This window comes from Sturnira hondurensis, unplaced genomic scaffold (genome assembly GCF_014824575.4).
Source record: "Sturnira hondurensis isolate 20B ecotype Veracruz unplaced genomic scaffold, ASM1482457v3 Scaffold0021666, whole genome shotgun sequence".
Taxonomy (NCBI): Eukaryota; Metazoa; Chordata; class Mammalia; order Chiroptera; family Phyllostomidae; genus Sturnira; species Sturnira hondurensis.
The window spans coordinates 64,579-89,418 of NW_028094297.1; the positions used below are offsets into that span (position 1 = coordinate 64,579).

General features: G+C 38.4%; 1 long non-coding RNA gene and 1 pseudogene across 1 annotated transcript; one reads left to right on the top strand and one right to left on the bottom strand.

Moving 5' to 3' along the window:
• LOC118978268 (UDP-glucuronosyltransferase 2B31-like) overlaps positions 1 to 24,821 on the bottom strand; it is a 63,089-nt pseudogene extending 38,268 nt beyond the window's left edge.
• On the top strand, positions 15,041 to 19,536 carry LOC118978269 (uncharacterized). Its single transcript, XR_005064679.1, has 3 exons — positions 15,041 to 15,116; positions 17,731 to 17,740; positions 19,525 to 19,536. It is a non-coding gene; the product is annotated as an uncharacterized LOC118978269 (long non-coding RNA).
• Positions 24,822 to 24,840: the final 19 nt, after the last annotated feature.

The following is a 24,840-nucleotide window of genomic DNA, read 5'->3' on the forward strand; positions in this document are numbered from 1 at the left end:
GTAGGTGTTTATGAGAAATCTGCCATGAAAATATATAACAATTTACAAAGTGCTGTTTAAAATTTGATACTTTGAGACAGTCCCTAGGGATAGCTTGTTTTGAGCTAGACATATGGAACTTGCTGACACAGGCAATGTTCAACCAGTTACAAGGCCGCACCCACACTCTTGGCTAGACAGAAAAGATCCCATGGGAAAACCTTGCCCACACTCTTCTGAAATCAAGATTTCTCACACATGTCTTGATGGTTCATACTCCAGAGATGGCGTGTTTCCAGTAAAACAAAGAAAGTAGCCTGTAGGGCTGTGCCTGGAAGTTTCTAGGACCACAGATGCTGGTCTGTACTTTTTCTCCTGCTACAACATACATATTACCTTGATTAAAGTGTATCATTAATACAAAATAATATCTTTCAGAATTCAAAGGAGGAGGCCCCTACATCTTCCAGAGAGACAGTGAAGGCTTACATAGATGATTGGTGTGTTTCTTATGACCTGGAAATTAATACCAGTTGCCAGTGGACAAATTGAAAGAGAATAATCTGGGTAAAAATATAAAAAGTGATTAACAAAAGTGGAGAGACATGTTAGAACATATTTTCTAAATAAAGTGGTGAAGTCGCTGAGTCTGAGATTTGGGTGTTAAGGCAGCAGCCAATGTGATGGTGGTGGTGGCACAGGGTCAGAGGAGGAAAGTCTGTTTCTGTTACATATATATATATATATATATATATATATATATATATATATATATATATAAACAACAATATATAAAAAAAGAAAGAGNACTGAGCTAAGAGGAGTAGAGACTGCTATTGCATGTGCTGGTTTTTATATTCAGTCAGGTGCAAATGCAATCATGATGTTAGGAGTTAGGTAAATAAGAGTATCAATGACTCTCTCAAGCATATTCAAAGTTTTAGGTAGTCATAATTGTCATGCAAAACCCAGCAATTTACAGATAATCTACATATTTATGTTCTTTTAGCTATTTATTGTCCCAGATTTAATATTAACCTGTTCATTTCTTTATGTATGATAGTGAAGTGGTTTATTTATATTTATTAGTTCCATATTGTATTTTATTTGACTTTTACATAATTTGAAATATAGTATAAATGCTATCAGCTATTTGTGAAAACTAAATCATTCTAATATTTAAAAATTTATTATTAATAATAAATAATTTCTGCTTCAGAGGGAAATTTAGCTTAAGATGACTAATTATGAATCACTACTCCCTCTATGAAAAATTTCAGGTGATAACTTTTACATGAATTTTATGTTATCTATCTAGCTGGGATTGAAAATCCTCTTAAAATGTACAAGAGCTTTTGAAATTCCATAGGAAAATGATAAATAATAGTATAGCTATTGAAAACATCAATTAGAATTATAAGGATAATTTTATTCAACTGACGGTTTACACCTGACAATGTGCTGCGACCCACAGAGAGCAGTGACTAATATGGTTAATTAATCATAAGTGAACAAGCAACTTCTAAGTCCAGTACCTAAAGTAGGTTTAAAATGTGAAGTTTCTAAGAAAGTCTCATAGGGCAGACGCTAGTTTATAAGTAGTTAACATCTATTTGTTATGTGAGTGTTAAAGTAACCTCAGTTTTCCAGCAAATCAGCATAAGTGATAGGGAAAAATCCCCCATCAGTTTGAAATCTTAAAGTACTTCACAAACACTCTGAGGGTTCAAGTATATTTTCTGTATTAGATAATTTACAACATACTTTATGGAGAAGGCATTTGAAGGGTCCCAAACTAAGCTTGCATTTGCTTGACTTTTTAAAAAACATATATTTCTTTGTTCTCCACCCAGGAGAGGTTATTGTTCTCATGGGATGTTTCTGGGCCACAGTTTACAAAATACAGGACCACCTTGAGTGTTGGACTGATCTCCATCCTATCTACTGTGTCTCCTGCTTTAGAATTTGTCATGGCCCACCCCACCTAGAAGGTTTCTCTCTTGTTTTTTTACAGGCCTATTTTTTCTCTTGCTCTAAATCATTGAGGCTGGCTTCAGAACCTTGCTGAGACCTGGACATCCTTTCTCTGAATATCATGTTGAAGAACACGTTGAATAGGTTAATGACAAAATTCAGAGAAAGGAAGGGAGACTTGAATTACTTGGCAAGCCTAAACTGCATGGTGCCTTGCAGACTGTTATCACCCCTAGTTTATGTTACTGTTAAGATGTAAGTGCTTTCTAAGAACATCTGTACTGTACACAGTTCCTTAGGGTTCCTGCAAGAAAAAGGGTGAACCAACAGGGTAGAATTTGGCGATATCTGGATCTTTCTACAGGGTTGTTATAATACCAGACCTCACACTGTACCTCTGACTACACTTCTCTGTTGTCACCATGTTAATGCCATTGTCATTACCAAACAAAACACTGTCTGCATCACTCTAGCTCCTGCCATGGGCACTTTGATTTAAATTGCTACCTGAGATAAACTGGAGCAGTCCATAAGAGTATACCTTTCATGTAGGAATTTCTGCTATCAGATGCTTTAGAGAGTTTAACATACTCATTGTTTTTCTACTCTAAGGGGCTTTGTCTAACCTTTTGAGGAATCTGGGCCAGGGCTGAGGCAATCATATTGGCCTTTTCTTCAGTCAATTTCGAGACCATCGACCCCAGGCTAAACACCACAATACCATCTTCTCCAGAGCTCTGGACAAACTGTTCCATTTCCTGTGAAGGAAGAAAGTTTCCCATCACAAAAGAGCAACAGCAGAGTGAACACCGGTGAAAGCACTGCTACAAATAATGAAAGAGAAAATTAGTGATTGTAAGTAGTGACTTTTTTAAAAAGATTGTGGTAACATACACATAATATAAAGTCACCATCCCTCACAATTGTCATTTTGCTTTCTATTTCTGTGAGTTTGAGTAGTTTAGATACCATATATAAGCAGAATACAGTATTTGTCTTCTGTGAGTGGCCTATTTCCCTCAGCAAAATGTCCTTAAGATTCAGATATGTTCCAGCATTTGTTAGAATCTCCTCCAAATTTAAGGGTTTGTAATATTCCTCCACAGATATCTCTGAATCACCAGAAAGATGAACAAGTGTGCCTTAGAGCAAATTGATCCTGAAATATCTTTGGAGGCAAAATACACAAAACTGAGACTTCCATTCTTTGGGCACATGATGAGAAGCCAGGGTTCTTCTGAAAAGGTAATAATGCTGGGAAAACAGAAGGCAGCAGGACAGAGGAAGATCAAATGTGAGATCCATGATTCCGTAAAGGAAGCCATAGGCATGAGGCTACAGGATCTGTGAGGCTGCTAGGGCAAGCATTTTGTGGACATCTATTTAGGACTTGGATCTCAGTAGTGGATCCTCTGGATCTCCTCCAGGAGCCTCACCACCCAGATCTTCTCTTTGTGGCTTGCGTATGCCCTGATTCGGCTTAAGACTACCAGGGCCCTAGGTGAGCTCCAAAGAGTGCAGGCCTCTCTTCCTGGCTCTGGTTCCCTGGTTTGGGGGTCCTGGTATGTGGTTGAGACCCGCATGCTCCCTAGGGGAGATTTGTGCAGTCACACAAGAGTGATTACACAGTGCGCCTTTCCAGCTGCTCAGCTGCCCCACCTGCGTGCAGGGTCAGCCCGCTCTGCGTCTCTGCCCTGATTACCAGTTCCTGTGTAAGCTTCTCCTAGAAATCCGTGGATATAATGCTCCTGTTCAGCTGTCTTTCATTGGGTCATTGAAAGTTGATTGCTCTTTAATTTGGCTGTGAATCCTGTTTCACACAAGGCGGAAGTGTGTGTATCTTCACCTATTCTGTAGCCAACTTGGATCTCCTCACTATGTATTTTTATTAGAGAATTTATTGCATTTACATTGAAAGTGATAGGTGATAGGTATACTTTTGCCATTTTGGTCATTGTTTTTTAGTAGCTTTTGTAGTTCTTTTCTATTTCTTTCTTCCTTTATTGATCTGTCCCTTTTTGCCTGCTGTTTTGGTTTAGCATTTCTTTTTCTTTGGTTTGCAGTCCTGAGCTCAGTTCCCTGAAACACACCAACCAGGACATTTTCTTCTTTTTTTTCTTTTTGTAGGGGATTCTTTTTCTATGACTTCGGGGCTATGTTTTATAGATTTATGGTTTTTTGTTACCATGGGGTTCATCTATATTGACCTATACCTATAGCATCTATTGTAAGTTACATGCATTTTTGTGATCTTCCAAACATTACAGAAGAGCTATATTTTACTGCCCCCTCTATGTTTTGTTTCTGACATCATACTTGACAACCTTTTATTATTTTGCATTTTCTATGTACTTATTGTTATTTTGCTGCTATTGTGCTTGAAACTTTATATTAGCTTTTCAAAAAATATTTTATTTTTTTTATTTTTATTTTTATTTTATTTATTTTTTTAAAGTTACATACACATTGTTTATTTTCAAAAACTGCTATATCCTATTTTCTGTGCATCGAACCAAGATAATTGTGGCCTCTTTGATCTGGAATGGACATGCATGTCTTCCAAGCACATAATCTGTCTGATACCCACTATTATACTCGTTTTTTAAAATACAATTTTTTATTTAATTCTTGTTCAAATACAGGTTTCTGTCTTATATTCCCAACCCTACCCACCCCCCACCCCGTGCTCCCCGCCTCCCTCCCCTTTCCGCCCCCCCACTCTTAGTTATTGTCCATGTGTTCTTTATACTTGTTCATGTGAGTCCATTCCCTTTCCCCTATGATTCTCTCCCCTCTCCCCTCTGGACCCTGTCAGCCTGTTTCGTATTTGAGTGTCATTGGTCATATTTTGCTTGCTTGTTTGGTTTGTTTAGATTCCTGTTAATGGTGAGATCATATGGTATTTGTCTTTCACTGCCTGGCTTATTTCGCTCAGCATAATGCTTTCCAGTTCCATCCATGATGTTGCAAAGGGTAGTAGTTCCTTCTTCCTTTCTGCAACATAGAATTCCATTGTGTAAATGTACCACAGTTTTTTGATCCAGTCATTGACCGATGGGCATCTAGGTTGCTTCCAACTCTTGGCTATCGTAAATTGTGCTGCTATGAACATCGGGGTGCATAGGTTCTTTTGGATTGGTGTTTCAGGGTTCTTAGGATATACTCCCAAGAGTGGAATTGCTGGGTCAAAAGGCACGTTCATTTTTAGTTTTCTTAGAAAATTCCATACTATTTTCCATAGTGGTTGTACCAGTCTGCAATCCCACCAACAGTGAACTAGAGTCCCCTTTTCCCCACAACCTCTCCAGCACTTGTTGTTTGTTTCTTTGTTTATGATAGCCATTCTGACTGGTGTTAAGTGGTATCTCATTGTAGTTTTAATTTGCATCTCTCTGATAGCTAGCGAAATCGAGCATCTTTTCATGTGTCTCTGGATCCTCTGTATGTCCTCCTTAGAGAAATGTCTGTTCAAGTCCTCTGCCCATTTTTTGATTGGGTTACTTGTCTTCTTTGAGTGGAGTAGAGTGAGTTCTTTGTATATTTTGGAGATTAAACCCTTATCTGAGGTATCATTGGCAAATATGTTTTCCCAAGGTGTTGCTTCTCTTTTTATCTTGATACTGTTTTCCTTAGCCATGCAGAAGCTTTTAATTTTGATGAGATCCCATTTGTTTATTCTTTCCTTTATATTCCTTGCTCTAGGGGACGTATCAGTAAAATATTGCTGCGTGGAATATCTGACATTTTCTTGCCAATGCTCTCCTCTAGGGCTTTAATGGTGTCACGGCTTATATTTAAGTCTTTTATCCACCTTGAATTTATTTTGGTGTATGGTGTAAGTTGGTGCTCAAGTTTCATTTTTTTGCATGTAGCTGTCCAGTTCTTCCAACACCATTTGTTGAAAAGGCTGTCTTTACTCCATTTTATGTTATTGCCCTCTTTGTCAAATATTAATTGACTGTAGAGAGTTGGGTTTATTTCTTGGCTCTCTGTTTTATTCCATTGGTCTATGTGCCTGTTTTTGTGCCAGTACCAGGCTGTTTTGATTACAGTGGCCTTGTAATACAGTTTGATATCAGGTATTGTGATCCCTCCAATTTTGTTCTTCTTTCTCAAAATTGCAGCAGCTATTCAGGGTCTTTTATGGTTCCATATAAATTTTTGAAGTGTTTGTTCTATGTCTGTGAAATATGCCATTGGTACTTTAATAGGTTCTTCATTGAATCTGTAAATTACTTTGGGTAGTATGGACATTTTGATGATGTTAATTCTTCCAAACCATGAACACAGTATACGTCTCCATTTGTGTGTGTCTTCCTTGATTTCTTTCTTCAGTGTTGTGTAGTTTTCCACATACAGTTCTTTTACCTCCTTGGTTAGGTTTATTCCCAGATATTTTATTTTTGTTTTTGCTATATCGAATGGTATTTTTTTCCTGATTTCTGCTTCTGCTGCTTCATTTTTGGTATACATAAATGCTTTTGATTTCTGGATATTGACTTTGTATCCCGCTGTTTTGCCAAATTCATCTATTAGTTCCAGCAGTTTTTTGGTAGAGGCCATAGGGTTTTCCATGTATACTCTCATGTCATCTGCAAACAGCGACAGTTTTGTTTCCTCCTTTCCAATTTGGATGCCTTTTATTTCCTTTTCTTGTCTGATCACTGTAGCTAGAACTTATACTATATCGAATAGAAGTGGTGAAAGTGGGCAACCTTGTCTTGTTCCTGATCTTAGTGGAAAAGCTTTTAGTTTTTGTCCATTGAGTATGATGTTGGCTGTAGGTCTTTCATATATGACCTTTATTATATTGAGGAATGCTCCCTCTATTCCCATTTTTCTGAGTACCTTTACCTACTGAGAGCGGATTTTCTCCCAGGCTTCCCAGCCCTGGTCTGACATGAGGGTGTGTGCTCCCAGCCAGGCTTTCTTGTTCCCATAGGCTTGGGTGTGGACCTTTCCCTGTGTTGTGGCTGAATACACAGGGCTACTCACAATTCTCCCAAACCAACAGCAACAGCCTGACTCCCTGTGTTTCCTGTCTGCACCGGCTTAGTAGGGGTGAAGCTGGCGACTGGCTCTCTTCCTGGGGCCCAGCCAGCAGCCCGAGACTCCCGGAGACTGTTCGCCAGCTGGTGCAGGTCCTGCGCCACAGGGATCGCCTGGGTGACTCTCCATTCCCCAAGCCAAGGGTCAGCGCAGACCCCGCCCCGCCGGGAAAGCACGCGAGAGTGGCGGTTCCCCAAGTAGAGAGCCTGAGATGGGCCGATGGGCGGTTGACGGAACCGGGGGCGGGAAGGCGCGCGTGACCTGCAGCCGGTCAAGCCGAAGGTAAATGCTTGACTCCCAGTGCCTCCCAGTCTGCGTCAGCTGAGCAGGAATGGAGCTGGTCTGTGCCAGCTGAGTAGGGATGGAGCTCGAAACTGACCCACTTCTGGAGGCCCTGCCAGCAGCCTGAGACTCCCTGGGACTGCTCAAGGGCAGACACAGGCCCCTCGAAGCAGGGAATGCTCTGGCAACTCTCAGTTCTCCCAAGCCAGCAACCTGACTCCACGGGTTATCAGAGTTTTCTGGTTTGCTTCCGAATGCTCACTCCTCTCTCTGCCACTACTGGCAGACCGATCTCTTATGGTGTCTTCCAATCTGCGCCCTGCCAGATGGGGGTGGTGCCGGTGACTTGTTCTCTCCCAGGGACGGTGTTGTCCACCCTCCCCTCTCAGAGACCGTGGCGGCGCGACCTGGCAGGGGGCCCACCACCACCTCTGCGCCGCTCTCCTGTACCTTGTTGATCTGCCCTCGTCTCCTCTCCTCAACCTATGGTCGTTCAGTGTCCACTACACTCTCTGGAGTCCTGCCTTCTTATATGCTGGGTCCCAGTTTGGCATCTGCTGTGCTCCTCTGCAGATCAGCCAGGTCCTTCTCCTGTGCGTGGAGAGAAGCGAAATCTGTTGTCCTGCTCCGCCGCCATCTTCCCTAGTTTTTTCATTTTATTTTATTTTTAAACAGCTGTTGACATTTAATATTATTTTACATTAGTTTCAGGTGTGCAACATAGTAGTTACATAATTATATAATTTGTGAAGTGGCCCCCCACTATTTCTAGTACCATCTACCACTGTACATAGTTATTACAACATTATTGACCATATTTCCCATTGTGAATATTATTTATTTATTTATTTCTGCCTAGGTGTTTAATTCATTTGTTTTTTTATTCAGTTATAGTTGACCTTTTTCCCCCCAGTACTTTTTAAATGGCCACTCTATTGTATTTATTATATGCTTAGCTTACCAGTGGGATTTCATTCTTATGCCTGGTTATGGACTTTTTATTTCTGCTTAAAGAAGGCCTTTTAACATTTCTCATATAGCAAATTTATTAGCAATGAACTTTAATTTTTGCTTATCTGAAAAATTTTTAGTCTTCATTGATGCTCCATGACAAGCTTCTCTGTCAGAGTATTCTAGTTTGCAGGTTCTATTCTTTTAGCAGTTGAAATATATTCTGCTACAACCTTCTGGCATGTGACCGTGCTACAACCTTCTAGCATGATTTCCGTGGAAATCAGCTGATAGTTTTAAGATGTTTCTCCATAGGTAACTAACTATTTTTTCTTTCTACCTTCAAGATCCTCTCTTTATCATTAGCTTTTGTCATTTTAATTATAACATATCACAGGGAAGATATTTTTGCATTCATCTTTGTCATAGATTCTGAACTCCCTGGACCTGGATGTCTGTTTCCTTCTACAGATTAGAAAAGCTTTTAGCCATTGTTTCCCAATAGTTTTTCTGCCCCTTTGTCTCTCTCTTGTCTTTCTGGGCTCCTATAATGTGAATGGTTGTATTTTTGATATTGTTCCAGATGTGTCTTAAACTATTCTTCATTTTTTTTAATTCTTTATTTTTTTGTTCTCCTGATTTTCACATTTCTATCTTTTAAGTTGCTACTCTATTCTTCTTTATTGTTTAATCTGTTGATTCCTCTACACACACACACACACACATATATATATATATATTCATTTTAGTTATTGTACTCTTCAGTTCAGATGGTCATGCTTTATATTTTGTAACTATTTGTTAATGTTCTCACTGCGGTCTTCTATTCTTCTGTCATGTTCGATTAGCATCCTCATCACCATTGTATTGAAAACTTTATGAGGCAAATGACTTATCTTTGTTTCTTTAGAGGTTTTACTCCTGAGGCTTTTATACTTTCATGGGAACCGTATTTTGTGGTTCCTCATTTATTTTATATTCTGTATTTATTTTTAAGGAGTAAATAAAGAGCTATTTGTCCCGATGGAGTGGCTTTTGAAGTGGTTGCTTAAGGCACACAGGGTAGCCACATGGAAGGCATACACAGTCGGAGTTTCCCAGAGTGCACACCCCAGGGGCACCCTGCTAGCCTGGCTGGCTGGGTTGGGCGCTGCCAGGGGCATGTGGCTGCAGCAGTGTCATGGCAGTTGGGCTGTTTGAGCTTAGAGTGGGTGTGGGGTGAGCAGGCTAGGGCACACTTTGGAGGCCTTGCACATGGACTACCGCATTTGAATTAAATTTTTGCCCATGTTCTCTGTGGAAAGAGAATGTAAACAATGGCAGTTGCTGGCACCTCCAATCTCAAAGACTTTCCACAGAATCCAAAGAGTTCTCTCAGATTCTCAACCTTCTCTATGCAACCTCTCTGCTTTTGTTGTGCTGAAGCTGCTCCATCAACCCTCAGTTACCTTTCAGGAGGACTTGCTCTACATGGAGGTATATATTCATTGTGTTCATGCATGAATGTGATTTTATGGTCTCTTTACAGTGACATTTGAGACCTCTCCCCTAAATCACTCTATATACTCAGAGAATCACTATAATTTATGATTCTGGTATTATTGTTTGATATTTCCATGAAATAGCTATAAGATTCCAGAATTGAAGTTGTATAGGTACTTATTTAAGTGACTATTTTTTTGGCTTATTTACAAATGACAGCTTTTGTTCTGAAATCATATTGAAAATGATTGATTTAGTAGAATGTGCTACATGTAACTAGCTATGAGGGGCCCTCATCAACACCTCATGAGACCCCCAGGGATCACGTGTCCCGTGGTGGGGCAGGTACAGCTGGGCCTTCTGCAGCAGAGATCTGGTCACCCTCTTGAGTAGCTCAGTTCAATGTATATGAAGTTCCTGGTAAAGTCATGTTCCCCCCAAATTGTTTCAGAATTATTCTGTGTTCCCCGATCCTTATCAGTTTTAAAATTTCATTACTTTCAGTATTAGAGAAATTTCTTATTCTTCAATGTACTTACTATACCCTCACCCCACATATGTAAAGAGTGAAATGTTTAATGGATATCTGGTTCAAATGTCATACTGATTTCTTCTGCCTCTTTGATCATTTGTTTTAAATTGTTATTGTTTCTCTCTGGAAAATAATAACCTAACCCTTTAACATGAAAAGTTTAATTTTTCATTCTAATCATTATTTTATGCTTTTTTTTAGAAATTAGTATACAATTGACATAGAACATTCTGTAAGTTTAACATGCAAAGTGTGTTGAGTTGATTCATTTATGTAGTGTAGTATGAGTATGACCTTAGCATTAGTGAACACATCCATTTGGCCACATACTTATCTTTTTGTGTGTGTGGTGAGAACAATTAATATGTAGTCTCTAGAAACTTTTGAGTATATAATAGAGCACTGCTGGTACAATCATTACATCTCCTGAACTTAATCATCTTTGAGTTGCAAGTTTGTACCCTTTGATGAACTTCTTGTCAACCTCCTGTGTCCTTTTCACCACTCTATACTAATCATCATTCTACTCTGTGTTCCCATGAGTTTGCATTTTTAGATTCCAAGTGTAAGTGCATGACACATTGTGTTGTAGACTGTTCTGCCTGGTTTCAGGAATTGTAACTCACTACCCCACTGTGGCTAAGGATGAGTCAGTGACCTTTGGAATGCAAGCCACAGGAGACAAAGCTTGTCTCTGGTAGCAAATGCTGCCTCAGTTTCCTCCCTGCCCCTAAAGCATGGACTCCTTCATGGGTAAGACCTCTCAGGAGGAGGGGCAACCTAGGCCAGACACAATCACTTGGGAGGCCATCATGGGAGGACTTGGGGGGTGGGGCACTGCAAGAAAGAGCAATGGACTCTTGCCCCCGGCTTTGAGATAGCCAGAGTCCCCATGTCCTCTGGGAGAAGCACTTCTTGGCTTTAATCCACTTACACCTGAATACCTGATGGGGAGGGATGCAGTTTTTTGCCTTGCTAGAGCATGTCCTGGGGAAAAATCTGGCATCAAAAAGACTTCCTATCCATGAACATGGTATATGTTTCCATTTGTTTGTGTCTTCCTTGATTTCTTTCTTCAGTGTTGTGTAGTTTTCTGCATACAGGTCTTTTACCTCCTTGGTTAGGTTTATTCCTAGGTATTTTATTTTTGTTTTTGCTATATTGAATGGGATTTTTTTCTTGATTTCTGCTTCTGCTGATTCATTGTTAGTATACAAAAATCCCTTTGATTTCTGGATATTGACTTTGTAACCCGCTGTTTGCCAAGGAGGACATACAGAGGATCCAGAGACACATGAAGAGATGCTCAATATCGCTTGCTATCAGAGAGATGCAAATTAAAACTACAATGAGATACCACTTTACACCAGTGAGAATGGCTATCACAAACAAAGCAATAAACAACAAATGTTGGAGAGAATGTGGGGAAAAGGGGACTCTGGTCCACTGTTGGTGGGATTGCAGACTGGTACCACCATTATGGAAAACAGTATGGAGTTTTCTCAGAAAACTAAAATTGGACCTGCCTTTTGACCCAGCAATTCCACTGCTAGGGTTATATCCTAAGAACCCTAAAACACCAATCCCAAAGAACATATGCACCCCAATGTTCATAGCAGCACAATTTACAATAGCCAAGAATTGGAAGTAACCTAGATGCCCATCGGTAAATGAATGGATCAAAAAGCTATGGTACATATACACAATGGAATTTTATGCTGCAGAAAGAAAGAAGGAGCTCCTACCTTTTACAACAACATGGATGGAACTGAAAAGCATTATGCTGAGTGAAATAAGCCAGGTGTTGAAGGACAAATACCATATGATCTCACCTTTAACAGGAAGCTAAACAACAAAACAAACAAGCAAGCAAAATATAACCGAAGACACTAACATAGAGAACACGCTGACAGTGACCAGAGGGAAGAGGGGAGGGAATTTCAGGGGAAATAAGGGAGCGATTTAGAGGAACCTATATAAAGGATACATGGAGAACAACTGAGAAGGGTGGAAATGGGAGGGAGGGGGGAGGATGGGAGGTGGGATGGGATGGGAGTAATAGACAGAAAACTGTACTTGAAAGATAATTAAATAAATTTTTAAAAAGTCACAAAAAAAGAAAATCTTCCTGATAAAAATGTGAAATCTGCTCTGCTAAGAGTGCTTTCATTCATATGTTAAGGGTTCAAGCAGGAAACCCTAAAACTCTGTTACTGACAGACTCTGACTCATAGTAAGCCCTCAGATTTCTTTGAAATGTTATCTACTGTTTGATCCTTGCCTCCCTGTATTCCTCTGTATTACAACCCAATATAAGCTCTTGGAGGAAGGGGCTCAACACCTTTTTCCCCTGAGAAACTGGCCACTGCTCAAGGCCTTTTTCGCCTGGGAAACTTGCCACTTCTCTTCACCAAGCAGATCACAAAAAGTCTCAGTCAGATTTACTCTCATCTGTGGCAAATGGGGGGACTTGTGAGGAATGTCGCCCTCACAACATTATTTGTCTTTTTCATTGTGACTTACATCACTTAGCATATTGCCTTCATTGTCCATCTGTGTTGTCCCAGATGGTAGGATATCCATTTTTTTACATGGCTAGATAATATCCTGTTTTGTGTGTTATGTCTCAGTGTGTAGTTCCTACCTCTTTACCCATTCATTTGTTGACAGACACTTAAGTTGTTTGTATTTATTGGCTGTGGTGAATAATGGTGCAATAAATATGGGTTTACAAATATATCTTAATATTCTGTTTTTCTTACTTTTGTATATGTACCCAAAATTGGGATTCCTGAATTATATGATAGATCTTTTTTAATTTCTCAAATATATCGATACAGTTTCCCATAGTGGTTGCAATGATTTTACATTTCTACTGATGTTACATAAGGTTCTGTTTCCTTCTAGATCATTTAATTTTTCTCACACAGATAGTTTGAATTTTGGGGGTGGGGGTAAATCATGTATATTCATGTGTGCATTTGGTTGCTGGAGGATTATTGTCAAACTTGGTGATTTTAGGGTTTTTTTTTTTTTTTGGTTTTTCATGTCTAAAGTTTTGCAGTGTTGTTTTTTGTATTTGAATTAACAGTCTCTTAATTTCATCTTTACTGCTTTCAAGGTGGAAATACCTCTAGTCAATACCGACACAGGTAAGGCTTTTTCAGACCTCGTCTGAATATGCCAGCTCCCTGCTTCTGGCTCTCTCTCCTGGGTGAATTCTTATATCTGGATGTCCTTCTTCACCCTATGAAGCACTGGCCAGATGCTGATAGCCTCCCTATTTTCCTGAAGGTGGTGCTACAGCTCCAGTTTGTAGTTCTCTCCTGTGAGCAAACCCTTGCCTGCATTCTGCTCTTGGTCTGAAGCCCTCTCCCAAATTTTGTTCTTGCTGCTAAGCTTAGTAGTTTGCACATGGAGCTGAGTGCAGAGAACAGGATGCATGGGTTTGGAATGCAGTTCACTTTTGGCACCCACAGCCTAGTTGGCGGATCTGTAAGAGAGATTTTCTTCCTAGTTTGTGGTCAGGCTTCCTGATGGAGGAGGGAGTGCAGTCAGCAGGAACTGTGTCTCTTTAATGCCCTCTGGGAATCTTATGTGCTGTTTTCCCAATCTGTTCCTTTTCACCACTTACTGAGCTCTTATTCAATTTTCTGGATGCTATGCAAGAGAAATGAACCCTTTGGAAGCTCATTTCTAAAGGACTCTTTTGCACACTAGGGAAAGCTCACCCTCCACGGACTCACTTGTCCTATCCCCTGTTGGGGAAATCATGGGCTCTCTCTTAGCTTTAAACTGTGTTGTCTTGGAAGAGGGGTGATGCTGGAAAAGTCAAGCCTCTCTCTACCTCATATCAGAGCATTTAAATGCATATATTTTGTGCTCTAATAGTGTGTTGGAACTTCTCCCCTGGAAACTTTGACTTCCACAACAGCTCCCTAAGCTATAGGTGACTGCCCAAGTCAGGGTTTGTACATGCTCCTGGACTGCAGCCAGGAGGGGCGGGAACAATTCACAACATCCTGTAGGAATCACAGCCAGTACTGGTGCCTCTCTGCCTATTACCTGATGTGCAGGTGGGCGAGATTCTTCCCTGGTCTCTTGGCATGTAATGCTAGATGCCAACTTCCATAGAGACATTTTGTTCATGAATAGAAAGCAGGTTTTTTTGTTGTTAAAGGGAAAGAAAAGGGGATCTTTTATGCTCACTTATGCTTGATTGCTGTCGTCACTCCTGATGCAGTATGATCCATTCCCATGGGATATTCTCTAGCATTATAGTAGCATTATGTTCTTTCTTTATTATGATACTTTTCACACACTTTATATTATTTGCTTATATCTTTTCAAATAGAATATCTTGTGTGTGAGAGGAAACATTGTGTCTGTTCCTCTACATACCCATCACCTATCCTTGCAGTATTCTAGTGATGTTAAAAGTATTCCTTGAATTATGGCTGATACTTTGTTATGCATTGAATTAAGAAGGCCTTAATTGAACTGAATTGATGTCCAAAGCCTGCCAAGTATAACTCTTTATCCTACTGTGATAATGACATTCAGACCCTTGTAATAGTATAGAAATATATGAGTTTCTAATTGTCATGTTACTTTCCTTCTATTCCCATGTCTTTCCCAGTGTGATCAGACATTCTAAATGTGTTACACAGAATCATTACCACTGAATATGCAAAGTAAGCAAAGTAAAGCCAGCGTGGATTGGTTTACCTTAGGCAGAGGTTTGGCAGGCTTGCAATGGAGTCCTCCAACAAATTCAAAATGTGGCAAGAGTGAGTGAGGAAATTCAAAATCCCAATAGGTTCGAATGAGCCACATTTCAGCTTTCCCCATCAACTCAGACACAGTTGTGGGTCTTCCTGAAAGAAAAAAAACAAAGAGAAAGTAAATCAAAGGAGAATGTTGTAATGTGAATGTACCATTTATTTTTCTGAAAAAGCTTGGAATATTGTAGCCAAAGACCTTTAAAATATTGGTGGTTTTATAAGCAAATATGATTATATAATAATTATATAATTATATAATATGTGTGCTTCATATTATGTTGTTTGTATATGTGAACTATACATATGATAAAGTTTAATAATTTTTCTTCTCTAAATCACATCAGTACTTTCACAATCATATTAAACATTTAACATAAGCAAATATAGACTTAAACATGTTTTTGTTTTCTTTGTAAAGTTGCAACAGTAATAGATGCAAATAAAAACAGTGTTTCAACACCTCAATGAATTAATTTTACCATAGCCATTAAAACACATTCCTCTAGACTATTTTTTTGTGGTTTCTACAATTTAGCAAGCAAGTCACTGGTACTATAACAGCATTTGGTTTATTATAGGAGCTTAATAATTCTTGTACATTAATAAAAAAATTACAAATAACTGCTAAAATATTTGGAATATTTTCATAAAGTGAGATAGATGTCTTCACTCTTAATTTTGGCTTTAAAGGGAGAATTTTCACAAAATATGTGGGTTGGCCCAAATGTTTGTTTGTTTGTTTGTTTTTTTCTTCAGCTGGCTCTAGTAGTGATTAGTTGTCTTTAACTTCATTGGAAACAATTATGTTAGATAAGATTGTGACAGCTGTCATATCAGTGTGCATTTAAATATAATCAAACTTGCTGAATTTTTGTGTAACTTTTTTAATAATGAAGATGGAATAAAATAAGCAACATTTTTGGCATACCATGCATTGTCATTTTAAGATAGGTAAAAATTCAACTGAAACACAAAAAGTGTGTGCAGTGTGTGGAGTAGGTGCTGTGATTGATCAAATGTGTCAAAAGTGGTTTGCGAAATTTCATGCTGGAGATTTCTCACTGAACAATGCTCCATGGTAGGTAGACCACTTCAACTTGATAGCAACCACATCAAAACATTAATTGAGAACAATTAACATTATATCACATGGGAGATAAATGACATACTCAAAATATCCAAATTGGGCATTTAAAATGATTAGCACCAGCTTGGTTGTATTAACTGCTTTGTTTTGGGGATTCTATAGAACTTAAGCAAAAAAAGCCTTCTTGACCATATTTCTGCATGTGATTCTCTACTTAAATGTAATGAAAGCACTCCATTTTTAAAACAAATTGTGATGGATAGTAAAAAGTGGATACTTTACAATAATGTGTAATAGCAGAGATTATGAGGCAAACAAAAAAACCACGCACCACACCAACTGCCAGTCTTTGTCCAAAGAAGGTGCTGTATATGGTGAGGGTAGAAGGGAATTCTCTATTGTTAGCTCCTTCTAGAAAACCAAATGATTAATTTCAACAAGTACTGCTCCAAGTTAGACCAACTGAAACAGCACTTAAAGAAAAGCATCCAGAATTAGTCAAAAGAGAATACATAATCTTCCATCAGAATAATTCAAGACCACATATTTCTTTGATGACCAGGCAGAAACTTTACAGCTTGGCCGGGAAGTGCTGATTCATTCACCCTATTCACCAGACATTGCACCTTCAGATTTCTATTTATTTAGGTCTTCACAAAATTCTAGTAATGGAAAAAATTCTGTTCCTTTGAAAACTGTAAAATGTATGTGGAATAGCTCTTTGCTTAAAAAGATAAAAAGTTTTAGAAGATGGAATTATGAAGTTGCCTGAAACTGGCAGAAGGTAGTGGAACAAAGTGGTGAGTACATTGTTCAATAAAGTTATGGGTGAGGAAGAGGCATGATAGTGGAGGAATGAGTGGAAGCCATACTGACCTCCTCCCAGAACTAATCTGGAATTACAACTAAATTGTGGAGAAATCACCCAGAACAAACAACTGAACAGTAGTGAGAGAGAGAAGCCTTATAACCTTGGACTGACAGAAGAATCATCTTCAGCACTAACTGACTGGTAAGGAGTATAGTGTAGACTTGAGAGGGCTGGCTGGGCGCCACAGGTGGCAATGCTGGAAGAATAATGAAGCAACTGGTTGGATCCCCTGGAAAGTGTAGGATCTAAACCTTACTCTGGGATTCCCAGCCTAAAGCACTAGAGACCAAAAATTATACCACGGGCAGCAAAAAGCAGCAGGGTTGCTATATGGCAGAGATGGATGGATTAAGATGCAAAAGGGCCATTTAAAGTGCAAACACACAAATTTTCATTTGTAGACATTTATCCAGGGCTCTGGCAAAGGTGACAGGCCGAGTGGGCTAGAGATGACCTAGGAGATTCTTGGGATAGCAGCTTTGGAGAGAGAACCAGGAGTATCTGCTGGGATCCAAGTGCTGAGTCATCCCCCATACCATAGCAGCCATCACGCTCAGATAGACCACTCTTCTCCTAGCAGCAGCAGCTGGGGAAGAACATTAGCCCCAACACCAGGAGGGATTCTGCCTTCCCTTATGGGACCTAAGCCTGACTGCTGAGTGTGGAATGACTGGATTAACAATTGAAGGATGTAGACAGGAACAGTAGATCCATGGATGTCTCAAACAGGCTGCCTAAGGTCAGATGGGGTCAACAATTGACATCACCAGAGGTGGATTCAGAAAGGAAAAACAGTAACAAATACTAGAGGTACTGAGCGGAAATCCACTGTGGTCTTCTCCATGATTAGTGATATTGTCTTCTGGCATGACTTTTTAACATTCATTTCTTGTCCATCAAGTTTGCACATATTAAGTCATTAGAGTTGATACTATAGTTTATTTCTCTCCTTGCTTATAATAGTCTTAATCTGCATACTCCCTTATCAATACTGGTTCATTTGCTGTTGATAGTGGGATGTTGGGGTTGATATTTTGGGGGGGGTGTTTTTGTTGTGGCAGTACCACAGCATTTGTTATGCTGTTGTGGAACAGCATACAAGACTTGGTTGGCACACTGACTCTTTGTCAACCACTAGAGGGAAGGATTAACCAAAGAATGACTCAACAATAATCAATATCCAATTACATTTAAAGAGTCAACATAATGGAATAATGCACATCCCAGGATCATCAAGGTCAGGATATCAAGAAGACTGCACCACTGAATCTCCCTGGTCTCACACTGTAGAAGTTCACACCAACAACTCAGACAGTCAAAACAGGTCAATTTAAGATGCCAAGGCAAACAAAAAGTATCACGCAAATAATAGGAAGAAAAAGAAACCCCAAATGAAGGGAAAGAAAGAATCCTCAGAAAAAATACTAAATGAAATAAAGTAAATTTAATGATCAGATATTGAATTCAAATCAATGGTTATATGAAAGCTCAATGAGCTCACTGAGAATTACCAAAAACTACAGGGAAGGTACATTTAACTTACTGCAAATTACACCATCATGAAAAAGGATATAGAAACAGTCAACAAGAGCCAAAAGGGAAATAAAAAAATAAAATTTCTGAGTTGAAGGACAAAGTAGAAGGAATGAAAAGCAGTTTAGATGAAGCAGAGGATTAAATCAGACTGCTGGAGGACAAGGTCCAAAAAAAAAAAAACTTCCAGAAAGAGCAAGAAAAGGAAAAGACTCCAAAAGAGGCTTAAAAAATGCAGGACAACAGGAAGTGCAATAATATCAATATAAAAAGGATAACAGAAGGAGAAGAAGAGGAGCAAGGAATAGAAAACCTGTTAAAGAAGTAATGATGGGAAACTTACTTTGATGAAAGAAAAGTCACACAAATCCCGGAAGTAAAGAGGGTCCCAATCAAAAGGAACCCAAAGAGGTCCAGTCCAAGAAACATCAAAATTAAAATGGCAAAGTTCCTAAACAAAGAAAAAAGTCTTATTTATTTATTTATTTATTTATTTATTTATTTATTTGATTTATCTTTAGAAGGGAAGGGAAAGAGAGAGGGAGAGAAATGTCAATGATGGTTGCTTCTCATGTGTCCCCTGCTGGGAACTGGCTTACAACCCAGGCATGTGCCCTGACTGAGAATTGAACCATGATCCTTTGGTTCACAGGCCCATGCTCAATCCACTGAGTTATACCAGCCAGGGCCACAAAGAGAGAATCTTAAAGTCAGCAAGAGAGAAACAGCAACAGAGAATATTCAAGAGAGCCCCGATCAGGCTGGCAGCTGATTTCTCAATGGAAATGCTTCAAGCCAGAAGGAATGACAAGAAATATTCCAAGTAATGGAAAGCAAGGCCTGCAATGAAGGCTACTACCCAGCAAGGCTCTCAGGTAAAATGAAAGGCCAAAGGAGCTTCCCAGGCAAAGAAGCATTAAAAATACACCCACTCCAAACAACCTCTGCAAGAAATGCTAATGGCACTGCTTTAAGAAAAGGAACAAAAAGAGTGAGAGAGAAGAGCACAGGTACAAAGGGAGTAAAATAACAATGAATAAGTCCCTATCAATAATACCTTTAAATGGAAATAGATTAAATGCTCCAATCAAAAGCCATAGGGTAGCTGAATGGACAAGAAGCCACGACCTACACATATGGTGCATAAAACAGACGCAGTTCAGAACAAAAGCCATACACAGACTAAAAGTGAAGGGTTGGAAAGAAATATTCCAAGGAAATGGACAAGAAAAAACTTGGGGTAACAATACTTACATCAAACAAAACAGACTTCAAAACAAGGGCCAAAAAAGAGACAGAGAAGGACACTTCATAATACTCAAGGGAAGAATCCATGAAAAACACAAACATTGTAAAAATATATGCACCTCGGGCCTGCGAACCAGAGGATCGCAGTTCGATTCCCAGTCAGGGCACATGCCTGGGTTGCAGACCGGTTCCCTGCAGGCCAACTCCCAGCAGGGGACGCAAGAAAGGCAACCATACATTGATGTTTCTCTCCCTCTCTCCTTCCCCTCTAAAGATAAAAAAATAAATAAATAAAATCTTAAAAAAAAATATATGCACCTAACATAGGAGCACCCAATGGTATAAGAAAAATCTTTGAGGACTTCAAGAAAGACATAGATAGCAACACACATATACTAGAGTATTTTAACACCTCACTGTCAACAAATAATAGACCTTCCAAACAAAATATCAACAAGGATATTTTGGTATTGAACAAAACCTTAATCAAATGGACTTAACTGACTGTATATATATACTCAGTTAAGTTATATATATAGTCAGTAAGATATATATATAGTCAGTAAGTTATACATATATATAGTCAGTAAGATATATATATAGTCAGTAAGATATATATATATATATATATATAGTCAGTAAGTTATATATACATATATAAACTTTCAAACCAAAAGGAACAAGGCAGTCTTCAGAGGGAAGTTCATAGTGGTACAAGTACACCTAAAAGAGATAGAAACATTTCCAATAAACAACCTCATTCTACATCTACAGGAACTGGAGAAAAAACAAACAAAGCCCAGAAATAGTATAAGGAATGATATAGACACTAAAAGAGAAACTCTAAGGATGAATAAATCCTGGAGCTTGTTCTTTGAAAAAATAACTAAAATCAAGAAGCCTTTAAGCAGACTCATCAAGAATAAAAAAGACAGAAAACCAAATAAACAAAATCAGTAGTAGAAGAGGAGAGATTACAACAAAATTCAGAGATACAAGAAATTAATATGAAGAGCTATATGCCAAGAAATTTGAAACCCTGGGTAAAATCAAAAAATTTCTAGAAAAATATAGTCTTCCAAAACTGAATGAAGAAGAAGAAGAATGCTTTGAACAAACTGATAATAGATGGCAAAGCAGAAGCAGAAATCAAAAAACTCCCGGCACACAAAAATCCTGGACAGGAGAGTTTCACAGAAGAATTTTATGAAATATTTAAGGAAGACCTTACCCCTACACTTCACAGACCATTCCAAAAAATCCAAGAAGAGGGAAGTCTCCCAAACCTTTTTTATGAAGCCAGCATCATTCTAATTCCAAAATCAGATACACACACGGCAAAGAAAGGAAACTACAGACCAATATCACTGATGAATATAGATGCTAAAATTCTCAACAAAATATTGACAAATCACATCCAGTAATACATCAAAAAGATCATACATCATGATCAAGTGGTATTCATCCCAGGGATGCAAAGATGGTACAATAGCCACAAATCAATAAAAGTAATATACCACAAAAAGAAATAAAAAGCAAAAATCATATGATCATATCAACAGATGCATAAAAATCATTTGATAAGGTACAGCTCCCATTTACATTAAAAACAATCAGCAAAGTGAGAATAGAAGGAGCATTCCTCATAATGAAGGCCATATATGAGAGACTTACAGCCAACATTCTATTCAATGGGCAAAAACTAAAAGTTTTCTCACTAAGATCAAGAACAAGACAAAGATGTCTGCTTTTACCACTTCTTTTTAACATTGTTTTGGATGTCCCAGCCACAGAGATCAGGAAAGAAAAAAGAACTCATCAAATTTTAAATAGGAAGCAAAACTGTCATTATTTGGAGGTGAATTTAGGGTCTACATAGTCTACATGTAGACTCCACAAAAAACTTCTCGACCTACTAAGTGAACTTGGCAAAATAGCAGGATACAAAATCAATATTCAGAAATCAAAGGCATTTTTGTACACCAACAATGAAATATCAGAATCAGAAATTAGAAAAATTCCCATTTCCTAAAGCAACAAGAAAAATAAAATACCTTGGAGTAAATCTAATCAAGGTGGTAAAAGACCTGTATTCAGAAAATTACACAACACTGAGGAAAGAAATTAGGAAAGACACAAGCAAATGGAAGTATATACCATGTTCATAGATTGGAAGAATTATCAAGATCAAAATGTCCGTACTATGGAAAGCAATTTGTAGATTCAATGCAATTCCTATTAAAATGCCAATGACATATTTCAAACATATAAAGTAAACGTTTCAGAAATTTATATGGAACCACAAATGACCCTGAGTAGCTTCAGAAATTTTGAGAAAGAAGAACAAACTGGGTGGGGGGGATCAGAATACCTGACATCAAACAACATTACATGGCCTCAGAAATCAAAACAGTCTAGTACTGGCCTAAGAACCAACACATAGATCAATGGAACAGAGTAGAGAGCCCAGAAATAAACTAAAGTCTCTATGGTCAATTAATACTGACAAGGGGGGCAAAAACATAAAATGCAGTAAAAATAGCCTCTTCAACAAATCGTGTTGGAAGATCTAGAGTGCTACATGCAAAAAAATGAAACTCGATCACCATGTTACACCATATACAAAATAAACCCTCAAGATGGATAGAAGATTTAAACATACGTCATAATACCATAAAAGTCCTAGAGAAGAATGTAGGCAGGAAAATCTCAGATATTCCATGCAGCAATATTTTCACGAATATGTCCCTTCAGACAAGAGACATCAATGAAAGAGTTAATAAGTGGGACTTCATCAAAATAAAAAGCTTCTGCAGGGCTAAAGAAAATATCAGAAAAATAAAAAGGCCACCAATTGTATGGAAAAAAAAATTTTTGCAAATGATACCTTAGACAAGGGTTTGAACCCCCAAAGTATACAAAGAACTCACACTCCACTCCATGAAGACAAAAAAACTCAATCAAAAATGAGCAAAGGACCTGCAGAGAGACTTCTTCAAGGAGGACATACAGAGGACCCAGAGACATAAAAAGATGCTCGGCATCACTAGCCATCAGAGAGATGCAAATTAAAACCATAGTGAAATACTACTTCACACTGGTGAAAATGGCCAACAGGAATATAAAAAGAAACAACAAATGTTAGAGAGGTCATAGAGAAAAGGGAAACCTAGTGCGCTGTTGGTGGGAATGCAGACTGGTGCATCCACTGTGGAAAACAGTACAGAATTCCATCAGAAAACTGAAAATGGAACTGCCTTTTGACCCAGCAATTCCACTGCTGGGATTATACCCTAAGAATCCTGAAACATGAATTCAAAAGAACCTATGCACCCCAATGTTCATAGCAGCGTGATTTACAATAGCCAAGTGCTGGAAGGAGCCTAAGTGCCCATCAGTAAATGAGTGGATCAAAAACTGTTGTGCATTGACATGATGGAACACTATGAAGCAGAAATAAAGAAAAGCTCCTACCCTCGGGACAGCATGAATGGAACTTGAGAACATTATGCTATATGAAATAAGCTAGATGGTGAAAGACAAATACCATATAATCTCATCTGTAAGTGGAACCTAATCAACAAAACAACAAGGAAGTGAAATATCACCAGAGACATTGAAATAAAGAACAAACTGTCAGTAACCAGTCAGAGGTGGAAGGAGATAACAAGTATGTGAGAGGAAGGGTCCTCAAAAAACATGGATACAGGACACATGGAGAAAACCAAAACATGGTAGGATCAGTGGGGGGTGAGAATGGCTGGCATCAGGAGGAGTTGTGTTGGGAAAATGTAAACAATGGTACTTGAACAACAATAAAAAAGAGAGAAAAAATAAAGTTATTGGTCAAACAGAAAAATGTGTGTTTTATTTGTACTTTAAAAACAAATGAACATTTCTCCCAACCCGATAGTTTACTGACTTACATGTCCACCCCTCAACAAATTTTTAGATATTTAAATGGATGAATTGTAAGTTCTTAGTAAAGGGAAGTGAAATCATTAGAAACCCAAAATTGCACATTCATGTGTCTGATATAGAGCCACTATATCATGAAAGAATCCCTTACGTAATATTGCAAAATAGTTCAGTTTATAAATCAAACTAAAGTGTGTAAGAAGAGGCAATTCTTCAATGACCCTATAATTTAAGCATTTCCATAATATTTGTAAGAATGAGAGGTCAATTTATAATTTTATTTTATCATTTTACTATATAACACTTAATATTTATGCAAACTCACCTTCCAGGGCACTAAGAAACTTAGAATTTTATATTACCAAATAAAAGCAACTTACCTAGTACTTTGCTATAAAATTGATCCCAGTCTTCATGAAAGATTTGAAACCAGAAGTCAAAATAAAGCACATACAGCATATTTTTTACCCTCTCGATGAATGTCATTTGATCACTTAATTCTGACAACATGATAGGTACATAGGAAGGAGGGAATGGAAGTCCTCCACTCTGCTTTTCAACTGCATAGCCAGGAAAGAAGCGAAGACTGTACACAAGAGGTATTTTAAGTAGCTCAGCCAGCAGTTCACCACAGGGTCTCACAGCATCTGCAAGAATGATATCAAACTTTTCTTGCTGTAGTTTTGTCATAAGTTTCTTGTTCAAAACTGCATCTTTACAGAGCTTTAGAATAAAATGAGTCTATTCCAAAAGGATTTCTTTCATTTGTGAAAAATAAGTCCAAAATGTATCTTTGCACATGTATGTCCATTTAGAGATCAGCTCCATGAAAAGCTTCTCAAAATCATCTTTTTTAAAAGATGTAGGATAAATCTCAAATTTAATAACAGATGTTTTTTTCGGATCAACAAGAATTGATACTGAAGATGTCAGAACAGTCACTTCATGGCCTCTCTGGACTAGTTTATCCAGGATGGTCTTCATATTGATCCAGTGGCTATATTCTGTGGGCCACACCAGCACCTTTCCACAACCCCCAGGGCTGAACTGGCAACTCAGCTGTAGAAGCAGCAGAATTGGAATCCATTTCAGAGACATGCTGCTGGAACACACACTTCTTTCCAAACTGATGATTCCTTCTGTCATTTCT